The sequence below is a fragment of the Acanthopagrus latus genome, chromosome 20 (assembly GCF_904848185.1).
Source record: "Acanthopagrus latus isolate v.2019 chromosome 20, fAcaLat1.1, whole genome shotgun sequence".
Classification (NCBI taxonomy): Eukaryota; Metazoa; Chordata; class Actinopteri; order Spariformes; family Sparidae; genus Acanthopagrus; species Acanthopagrus latus.
In genome coordinates this window covers 20,858,850-20,870,320 of record NC_051058.1, presented here as the reverse complement: position 1 = coordinate 20,870,320, position 11,471 = coordinate 20,858,850, and the positions used below count along the sequence as shown (strand labels likewise).

The window sequence follows — 11,471 nt, the reverse complement described above, 5'->3', positions numbered from 1 at the left end:
AAACTGGTAGTCAGTTATATTTACCACTGACCTCTATTACATTAAGGGAACCTCCCAAAAGGATTCACAACAACTGGACAACTGGAATTTTACTGTTACTGTTTTACTGTTTAATCGTGAACATGGCTCGTTACAACTTCCCAGAGCCCAAAGTAATATCCTCACATTGCTTCTTTGGTCTAAGAAACAACCCAAAACTAATAACTTGACAAATAAAAATTACAAATAAAAAAGCAGATCATTACATTTAATAAACTAGAAAGGAACCAGCAAGTGTTTGGCATTTTCCTCTTATTTTTTCTCTTCTTATCATTATGATTATCACTTGAAATATTATTTTATTTATTAGTTTAGACACTAGAAATAGTTAACCGACAGTTAATCACCTCTGGAGCATAATGATATTATTCATATATACAAAAACTAGGCTATCTTATTTTGGAAGCCATAACCGGAAGCAGCCGTTACGGCTCCTGCTAGCTTACCGCCGCGGTCTAAACACCAGCGGCGGCTCCTGTCCGACTCCCCGCACAACAACAAACACGCTTCCCTCGGCAGGAAGAGAAACGAGAGAGAGAAATAAAGAGAGAGAGAGACTGTGAAGAAATGTAACATGTTTATTTGTCAGCGGACATGTTCGTAAAGTTACGGGTTTGTGGATAAGACGGTTTTAAAAAGGGACAAAGAGTCGTCAACGGTCGTGTCCAGATTTTGTTAGCAGACTTTAAAGAAGAGAGCAGCAGCTGCCCCCCGACTGACTGACTGTCCACTACAACCGTACAAGGTAAGTTTGTGTTTTTTACTGGATGTTTTCTGTAGCTCACTTTAGATAAAAATGTACAGAGTGAAGTCCAAGTTGTATCTGTATGCCTTCGTATGTGTCCAGCTACTTCTGTAAGTTTATTGACGCTTTTATAAATGGACTTCGCCTCTCACTGCACAGGTGTGTGTAGGTTAGCTTAATTCCTCTGGCAGGCTGTTGTTCCCTTTAGCTGACATTATATGTAAATCAGACAGGAACTTCAGTGTGGTTTCTTTTGGTCAGGTCTCTTAAATAAAGTGTTAAATGTCGCCTGGAGCCCCCCTGAAGTCCCTGTGGTCTCTTTTTATTTATCTGCGGTGTTTATCAGACAGGGCAGGCTGACTGGCTGCAGACATAACAAAGTGCCTCCTACAGAAACTGTACCCAGACTCATTTCCTGCTCAGCTACTCCAGCTTCACCCCAAACCATAAATCAACAATTTCCTTATCATGCACCCAAACAAATCTTACTTCTTGCTTTCACCTTATCTTTATACAAACAGAGGCTTCAACGCCGCTCCCCCAGTTCTCAGATCTGCATGACATTATTTCTTTCTAAAGTTTAGTTTTGTCGTCCAACTTTTTGTCCCTGTGCAGCCACATTTAAAGGCATTCAAATGCTGCATATTTATTGTTCTCTCCTAGGACAGCTTGTTCCGTGTTGGTGAGCCGGTTCTCCTCTGGAAAATCTCAAAGAAGAGTCCTTAAAACTTGTAGCATCATCTGGGACTTGAAATCTAGGTCTGCTCCATAGACAATGAATGGGGTGCTGATTATGAAGGTGCTAAAAATGCTTAATCCCAAAATACATCCTGACTCATCTTTTGTCCGCACAAGTGCACAACAGTCTCATGTATGCCGTTTATTGCGAAAGGAAAGGGAATGGTGGCAAATTTGACATCCCAGTGACAACACTCAACAATCCATGGGTCATTTTCTAGCTTGAGAAAGCGGTTCACAGTTATCCGCTGACCAGACCTGCCCTGGGGCGCAGCAATAACATATGTGAATTCTTAAAATGCATGGCATTCCCCCCTCTGACACTGTCCACAGCCACGTTTGGCCAGACACAGAGCCACTTTTCATGGCATCACAATGTCACCAGTTGCACCGTGGGACCAGTTTTACAAGAGGAAAGAAGAATATAATTGAGTGATTTGCACACAGAAGTTAGCTTGTTGGAATTTACAGTGCGTACATCCACTGCAGCTCTGCGGTGCGTTTACGCCCAGAAATTCCCTCATGTGCTCATTTAAATTAAACAAAGCAACCTCGTCTATTTTTGTACGCAGCTGCCTCATCTGTAAACAAAAGCCAAATAGTTTGAACGGGATGATAACATAACTAACAAGCAGAACGGCAGAGCAGCTCTCGCAGCTCCAACCCCCAACTCTGCAGTATATTATATTCAGACTTCATCAGCCCAAACACACACACACAGAGGTCAAGTGCTTACCTCAGCTCGCTTGCAAAAGGGCAGGCTGTGAACCTTGGCTCTGGGGGAGATGGCACAGTTTATTTGCAGTGATAATTTCTCAATTGATTTTTTTTTTTTTTTAAGCACATGGCATGCTTCCCTCAGAGGAGCTGCTTTGTCAGCAGATCAGGGTGTTAGCATCTGTGTAGAGCTCTCCCAAGTGTGTTTATCTTGTACATGACAGGAATCTGATAGTGTTTCATCTAAGCTGACTCTAGTCTTGAATCTAGTTGTTGAATCTTTTTGGATCCCTTGTTAAACCCAATCACACAGTTTGGGTTCAAGAGCATGTCTCAAAAAAGAATATTTGTTTAGTTAGATAGTTTGGGGAATATAGGCAACTTTTTGAGCTTATTATTCATTTTTTTAAAAAGCATCAAACATGCCTATCTGAATCAGAAAGTTGACAGTGATGAGTCAGATTAGGTCGTCTGACCACAGATGGGTAAGAACGAATCTGATCAAGGCATTTTATGCCAACTTTTGGTTCTTGAAACTAAAAAAAAAAATTGTTATAATAAACATGTTTTTTAAAATGGGGCTGAAAGATTGAGTGTAAAAAAGTTAGTTGCGATCCTAATTATTATTATTATTATCAAGAGATAATCTGAGGTAGCAGTGTCTCACATTTTACACGTGATAATTACTACAAGGGGTTGTGAAAGTAAACAGAGCAGTAAGATGTGGTCAGCCAGATGTGCTGACAGCTGAAATAGTCGCACTGTATCTGAGTATGAACAGTTTGTGTACACAGGGATTTTCATCCCTTGCTGTCTTCTGTTTGTTGTCACAAACCTTGTTGGTTTCTAGTTTGGCTTTGTTGAATGAGGGAGACGGAGATGGAGGTGTGAGTATTTATTATTCTAAGAGGTCGGGTTTCATAATAGATAATATGTTTTCTGTAAGTAACACCTCCCCGTCGTGCTGCCCTGCATATTGTCCTTGTGCCGTTTAATCTGAAGGTCAAGTCCCTCGATTCTTTTTATTAGTCTTCACGAACCGTCTCCTGGAATAATAAATAAGAAGAGAAACTTTAGAAGACAGGAGACAACAATGGGAACAGAGTGGGAGGTGTTTTGCTGTCAGGCAACATGAAGACCGTGTTATGTTTTTTAGTTTTTCTTGAGGGCCCAACATGTCAAATGAAACGATTATGTAGTATTTTGTGGGTTTCTTTGTTAATGTGGCATCCCATTGTGTTGACTTTGCTCTCCTGTCACTGGCTGTTCACCATAATTATTGATGTAGCACAGTTTCCCACAGCACAGTATTTAAAAAACAGTCTGACATAATGATTTTGGGACTCTGTGTGGCTTCTCAAACACAATGAGCTGTGACGAAATGTAAGACTACAGGCTTATTTCTGTTTATTCTCTACACGACTTAAGAACAAATACATTATGAGTTAAGGACTTTCTTCTCCAGCTCCTGAAACAATGTCTTACATGTTTTTGAATTAGATTCTGCCAAGGGAAGACGTGCTGTGTGTTGATTTGCATCTGTTTTGGGGATTTCATGGTGGAGTTGACAGACTGCTGGTTGCTGCAGATCTGCTGTAGTGTTTAAAACGCAGGCAATATGCTGAATCCACAACACATGCTGTATGTTGACAAAACAGAGCGAGCACAGTTGGCTTTCACCGTCACCCCTCGTTTTCTTCCTTCTGAGCATGGACCAAAGAGATTTTTATCTAGTTTCCAGTGTGTCTTTGAACCTCTCTGGGACGCCTCATTCTGTATGTTTTAGTGTGACAGGCTGATTCCAATCTGATAAAGTTGTCACAGAAATCAGTTTTTTAAAAGCTCTGCGTGTCTGCTCAGTACACATCTGTAAATATCACAGAGGCAATGTCAACTTGGTATCCTTGAAACCTCCTCTTAAAACTAACTTTTATCATAAGGCTTTTTCTTAATTGATGGTATTTATTGTTATTTAAATGTTGTATTTATCTTGCTTATCTTAAGTCCTTTGTCTTGTTTGCTTTTACTTGAGGATTTTATTGTGAAACACTTTGTAACATTGATTTTTTGAAAGAAATGTATTTGCCAGCACAAATTGGTGACTAAAACCCACATTTTAAAGTATAACTAACCTGTCAACTTTAACAACAATGGCATGCAAAATATCTTGTTTGCATGTGTATCAGTTTATATAGGCTCTTTGTTCCAGCTACACTTAATTGATTAATTACCTGTTAAGCTCTGTGGCTAGTTCACCAAACAGTGCGAAGACAGAAGCAAATAGGCAAACGCCTCAAAAGCACTTACAGCGCTTCTCAAAGCTTGTAAATTTTTAGCTTATGACCTTTTGCGAAAGTCTAAAGCCATGTCTGGTCTTGGCTAGACTGTTATAAGCTTTTGGGATGATATTACATACACTATATTACCAAAAGTATTCGCTCACCTGCCTTTACTCATTCTATGAACTGAAGTGCCATCCCATTCCTAACTCATAGAATTCAATATGATGTCGGTCTACCTTTTGCAGCTATTACAGCTTCAACTCTTCTGGGAAGACTGTCCACAAGGTTGAGGAGAGTGTTTATAGGAATTTTTGACCATTCTTCCAAAAGCGCATTGGTGAGGTCACACACTGATGTTGGTCGAGAAGGCCTGGCTCTCAGTCTCCGCTCTAATTCATCCCAAAGGTGTTCTATCGGGTTCAGGTCAGGACTCTGTGCAGGCCAGTCAAGTTCATCCACACCAGACTCTGTCATCCACGTCTTTATGGACCTTGCTTTGTGCACTGGTGCACAGTCATGTTGGAAGAGGAAGGGGCCCGCTCCAAACTGTTCCCACAAGGTTGGGAGCATGGAATTGTCCAAAATGTTTTGGTATCCTGAAGCATTCAATGTTCCTTTCACTGGAACTAAGGGGCCAAGCCCAGCTCCTGAAAAACAACCCCATACCATAATTCCTCCTCCACCAAATTTCACAGTTGGCACAATGCAATCTGAAATGTACCGTTCTCCTGGCAACCTCCAAACCCAGACTCGTCCATCAGATTGCCAGATGGAAAAGCGTGATTCATCGCTCCAGAGAACGCGTCTCCACTGCTCTAGAGGCCAGTGACGGCGTGCTTTACACCATTGCATCCGACGCCTTGCATTGCACTTGGTGATGTGTGGCTTGGCTGCAGCTGCTCGGCCATGGAAACCCATTCCATGAAGCTCTCTGCGTACTGTACTTGGGCTAATCTGAAGGTCACATGAAGTTTGTAGCTCTCTAGCAATTGACTGTGCAGAAAGTCGGCGACCTCTTTGCACTATGCGCTTCAGCATCCGCTGACCCCTCTCCGTCACTTTACGTGGCCTACCACTTCGTGGCTGAGTTGCTGTTGTTCCCAAACGCTTCCATTTTGTTATAATAGAGCTGACAGTTGACTGTGGAATATTTAGGAGCGAGGAAATTTCACGACTGGATTTGTTGCACAAGTGGCATCCTATGACAGTTCCACGCTGGAATTCACTGAGCTCCTGAGAGCGGCCCATTCTTTCACAAATGTCTTGTTTCACAGTCTGCATGCCTGAGTGCTTGAATTTATACACCTGGGGCCAGGCCAAGTGATTAGAACACCTGATTCTGATCATTTGAATGGGTGAGCGAATACTTTTGGTAATATAGTGTATATTTCCAGGATTAAGGGTTAAGATTGGTGGTATAAATTAACTAAATTAAATTAGAAATGGGTGATGATCTGGTCGCTGAGAAAAAGTCCTGAATTGTTCCGAATTTCTCAACACTCAGAAATGATGTTAGAAATGTGTGTGACTTGGCTGTAATGCAGCTCTTAAGACCACAGAACAAAAACATTTAAAGCTACCCTGCTGAGCGTTCTCATAAACAACCACAGTCATGTTTATATCCATTGTTTCTCACCAAAACACAATCTGTGTTCCAGTCTGTTGAATGCATCATCGCCGTACAACATTTTAAAAGCTAATTTAAAATATTTAGGAACCAACATTGTTATAGGGGCTCTGTGAAACATTTGTGTTGTGCCTAAAGTCGTTGTTAGTTTATGTTAGCTGACACGATTTCTAAACTTTAGCTACTGTTGTTCTCTGTCAGCTGAGAGGAGAGAGGCAAGGAGGCGATCCTTCGAACTGGCGCAGAAAATCTGACCCGAGTCCTTTACAGAGAAATCCACAGTCATTAAACAATTTAAACAAATCTACAGGCATGTATAGGCAACCGAGATGGAAGGGAGGATCTAATTCTTCTCTTTGCATTATAATCTGTTCACATATGGCCAATATGTTACGTAGAGCCCCGTAAACATCACTGTATACACCGTCAGCTGTCTTGTTCTCTGATCTTGCTTGGAGTAGTACTTTCTTTCATTTCTTGGCCCATTGTTTTAGTTCTTTGTGAGCAAAAATAGCCAAAACTCAGTTCTTCATCTTCTTAAATCTTCTTGTTTTCTTGGACTTAAATGATGATGAAACTGAATATATTAGGGTTTCAGAATGTTGAACAAAACAAGACAATTAAAGACGTTGTGACCCTCGTCTACAGATGGAGGACTTGTGACCTGAAATCCTCCCCAGGATTGGTTTGGTATTCTTAGCCAGCTCAATGTTTTGTGCACAGCTGGACAGCACATCTGTCTGAGGGCACCAGGAGTCGGGGATGAGGTCTGAGAGATCCCTGAGCTTGGGAACAGGCCGTGACTTTTTTGTTTCCTCCTTTTCTGTCTAATCTGGAGCTGAGAGTCTGTCCTGACTGGGCAGGTGACGTCTGTGATTAAAAATATGTGAAGAATATTGAGGATAAGTATTTATGGGATTTAGTAACAGATGTATGACCCACACACAGGCCTTCCTCTTCGCTCTCTCAGGCTGAAACCTCATGTGTTTTCCGCTTCGTCCCAATTTTCAGGTGCACGGCACACTGGCCATTAATCTGTGGACATTTTTTACCTCCCAAATTGCCACATTTTGTCACCTCCTTTCCTGGCACTTTGACTAATGGCCCAATCTCAATGCAAATGGACCACAGTACCAAAACAAAGCATATCCATATTTCAAAACTTTTAACTTTCCAATGCTAGTCACAGTCTTGTGCTTCTTCCAAAACTTTTACCAAAAGTTTCTCTTTTCAGAGAGAATAACAATTTATTTCTGCAACATTACTTTGTGTATGTGGTGCAGTCTCATCCACTGCATTAAAAAAATCAGGATTGTTTCGTATCTGAATGGGATGGAAAGTGGGAGTGATGATCCAATGCTGTTTTTTATTCTGCAAACAGCACAGTGTTCACTTATTGAATACTGATGACTGCGAAATAATAGATGTACCCTCCTTCCTGCTCTGTAGAGAAATAGAAATGGAACCTCTCCTGTGTCTCATTTCTCAATCATAACTCCGCAACCATAACCAAATTATTTTTTCTTCCGTACATGTGCCCTTTTATCTCTCAGAGTTGACCCGTGTCGCTACATCTTTTCCTGCAGCCATTTTGAGAATGAGGCCTGGGGAAGTGCGGCAGGTCTGATTAGATTTACAGTTTTGTAAACAGACCTGATAAGATGCAGGAATGGCTGGATTTTGCTGTCTTCAGAGCAAAGTCACCCTCATCAACATCACTTAGTGACTGGGTGGAAAAAGGTGTCCTTGGAGGGGAAAACACTTGTCCAGGATAACTTGATGCTGGACTCAGAAGACTCTGAATTACTTATACTATACTATTAGTTGAATTGACTACATCAGACTTTAACCACCAACACAAAGCACAAGTATTTGACAACCTGATAATGATTCTCATAAACCTTTTTTTCTGATAATTGTTTGCCTACATAGTGTCACTTTGTTCACCTTAAATCACACGTACTGTTTTGGTTCGAGTTTCTGCCTTGTTGACTTTTTATTAAGTCACTCTGTCAAAACTATCAAAACAAATGCACCTACTGTTGAATACTAATGAGCAAATGTTTGCATGCTAATGCACTTAACTAAGATGGTGAACATGGTCAGCATCAGCGGCTGTCAATGTGATTTTACCTTTAAGCCCAGAGCACATAAGTACAGCCTTCAGAATTACAGAATATTCCTCTGATTGCTGCAAAGAGAAGCGCAGTGTAACTGGTCGGATTACATCGGTTCAGACAGCGTCTGAGAATGTGGGCACAATTTTTGTTATGTTTGGCCTCGGTCCTCGTTCTGAGCTTACACCAAAAAGTGAGTTGTGTCAGGAGAATATTTGACATGGCATTTACACGTAGTGTGTTGCATCATCTCTTGTCACTTGTGGATGATTATGTGTGTTAAAAAAATGCATGAAAAACAACATGCCCTTTTCCCATGAGCAGCTGTGACTGCGATGGGAGTGTGATCATGACATTCACAGCTGCTGCAGGGAGGCCCATATGTGCTGATGTACAGTACAGGCCTGGAGCCTCTTTCACTCCTACTTCTCTCCTCTTGTTTTCACGTCTTTCGCTCCCTTGTTGCTCACGCACTCTTTTTATCCTCTCAGTACCCACTCACATACTCTTCAGCTGTGTCAGCTGCCTGATGGCTCGCTGTGATGATCATTCTCACACCTTCTGACTGTGGTTTAGCTATGGACGGATCGATTTACACAAACAATAATATCCTCATCAAATTAATTGAAATTGCAATCTTTTTTTTCTCTCAATTTTCGGAACGCCCTTTTTATTATAGCCAGGCTTGCAATATAGGATAACAGGATTTCTCCAATTCAACCATTAAAACACAATAGAACATTAATCGAGCAAGACCGATACAGATTTTTGGGGTTTACACCGATCAAAAGGAAGAAAACAAATATTATATCACCCTGTCAATGAGGTTGTGTGAAGTTTGGAAACAGTTTGATGTAAAATTGTCACATTGCCTCCCCCAAGGTCAGCCCACAGCCAGACTCACAGACGGTGATCAGCAACATGAGAAAACACAAATAGTTTTTGAAAGCAAAACCATTCCTATATCCTGTTCATCTGCAGTAGTCTACTTTGTTAAAGCTTGTGTCTTATTTTTGTAATTTAGGCTATAATTTCTTTTAGTTATAATTACTTTGATCTCACAGAGTTAATTGGGGAGAATGTAACAAATACGAAATTTACGTTTACGTAAAAATCTACGTTGACATCTGTCCACATTTTCTCTCTTCTCTGTTGTAATTTCTACATCAGTTTTCTCCACTTTTACGCTCAGTTCCTTCTTTCATTCACTGCCACTCAACAAGGTCATATTTATCTTTTTCTCCAACAGCTTTTCAAAAATGGTCAAACATCAGTGGTCTCACGACGCAGAGTAATATTTCATCCTGTGTCCTTTTTCTGAAGTTTAGAGTTATAAAACTGTCTTGAATGCCATTTGTTAAGTTTTTCTTGCTGTTAGTCCAGTAGTTCTCATACTTTATCTGGCATGTCTCCCATCAGAAACTCAAAAAGAAAAGGTTCATTATCGATGACAGGAGAAGAAACATAAAAAGGATCCAAGTCGAATTTTAGTAAAATAAAGATGAGCATGATTCAATCAGCGAAGATTGGAGGTACAGTGAGGAAGTGGGACGACACCTCCCTGAGGTTGGTTGTTTGGATATTTTTAAATACATTTCTCCTCGCTCTCTGTGTGATTTCTGGCCTGATTATCTCCTGCTAAGAGGCCACGAGATGGACTGCACGCAAACACACACTTTGATAAGCATAAAACTGCGATATCTCAAACACGTAGTCCTGATTAAGTGAGGGTTTTTAACATGAGAGGCTGACCATGTGGTTGGAGGCAGGCTGACTGTGAGGTGAGGAGGTGGCAGGGAATATCGAGGGTGCGGATCAGAAGCTATGTGGGTGGTGGGATGCACGGCTGGGCAGGAGCTGCGTCACAGCGTTGCATAAGGGCTTACGCAGGCAGAAAAGAAGTGGATCTGAAGTAATTAACGTGCAGAGTCACACTAGGAGGGGATGAGAGATGTGGACTATTCAAACAATGTACAGCTCATCTATCCATCCACGCTAAACGGAACAGTAATGAAAGCCTGTTGTTGACTTTTTCTGCTTTCATCCTGTATTGATTTATTGTTCAGCTCTTCCTTTTAGTCGACAGATAAAACATAATTACCTTCCTCTGTAGAATCCCTCATGCTCATAAATAAAAAAATTAATACCAATGTTAAAAAATAAACAAGTAATTAGTGTGGATCATATTTAGCTCACACACTGTAGAGGACAACGTTTCTCATTCTTTTATCTGAAAGAGCCAGAGAAAGAGCCAGGTGTGTTTTAATTTGGTCACCTGAACTTCAGAGAGAGAATCAGATTGTGAGGAAAGGAAGAACGGGAATAAAACTTATTGTCCTTGAACATTTGTCAAGATAGGTTTTCATAAGCAGTGGTGGTTTGCTCACCACCAACTTGGTGCAATTCATGTAGGTTTGACCTTTGGATCATTTTTGCTGATTGGCATTACTTGCACAAGTGTTTATTCAGGGTGTTTGTGTCTGTGTGTTTGAATTCAGGTCAATCACTAAACTCAGCACTCAGCAGAGATTCTGGTTCTCTCTCTTCTTCCCCATTTCTCCTCCAGCTTCAGTCGGCAGTCAACATTATGAACATAAACACCCAAAAAAGGAGGTTATCCCTGCAGATCGCTGGTTGATGAATGGGAGTGAAGATGAATTCACTTGATCACAAAAGTTAAAATGTAATTTTATCTCCCCTCCTTGGATGAGAGGAGAATCCAGTGTGACTTCGGGTGATTACTCCTCCAGAAGTTCTGGCTCGTCTGCCGACTCTCTCCTCCAGAGCAGGTCATTACCACTCATCACCCGCCAAGCGTCTTTTAATAGATACAGACACCGATATTTGTACATTTAAAGCCAACCTTAAAACCTCTTATCTATCACTCCCGCAGTCTGTCTTTTTCTGCTTTGCTGTAGTATTTTTAGGAACAAGCTGTTGGATTCATTACACTGTACAACATTAAGCATAGTTTGTTTAAGCTCATGCTCAGCAATTTTCAAGGTAGACATTTAACATTCGTTCCAAAAAAACACCTCCTCCTCACAGACAGCTGCACTCCTGTTCCTTCTTTGCTTCCTCCTCATCCTCAATCCCTGACCACTCACAGAACAGTGGAAATGGTTGAAAGTTTCTCTCTGTAGATTTCCAAATTGCCGGAGGATGTTTGAGGTTTGGCCTGGACGATCCGAAATAAGAATTACTGA

The 11,471-nt window shown here is 41.1% G+C and overlaps 1 protein-coding gene across 3 annotated transcripts in view; it reads left to right on the top strand.

Annotated features, from left to right (window-relative positions):
• Positions 1-471: 471 nt before the first annotated feature.
• LOC119009733 (leucine zipper putative tumor suppressor 2 homolog) overlaps positions 472-11,471 on the top strand; it is a 33,601-nt gene continuing 22,601 nt past the window's right edge. For 2 of the 3 annotated variants that reach the window (XM_037081273.1, XM_037081274.1), the window contains exon 1: positions 472-784. The gene's annotated coding sequence lies outside the window, so the exon portion shown is untranslated. The remainder of the gene's footprint in view (positions 785-11,471) is intronic. The other variant, XM_037081276.1, reaches the window with a different exon arrangement.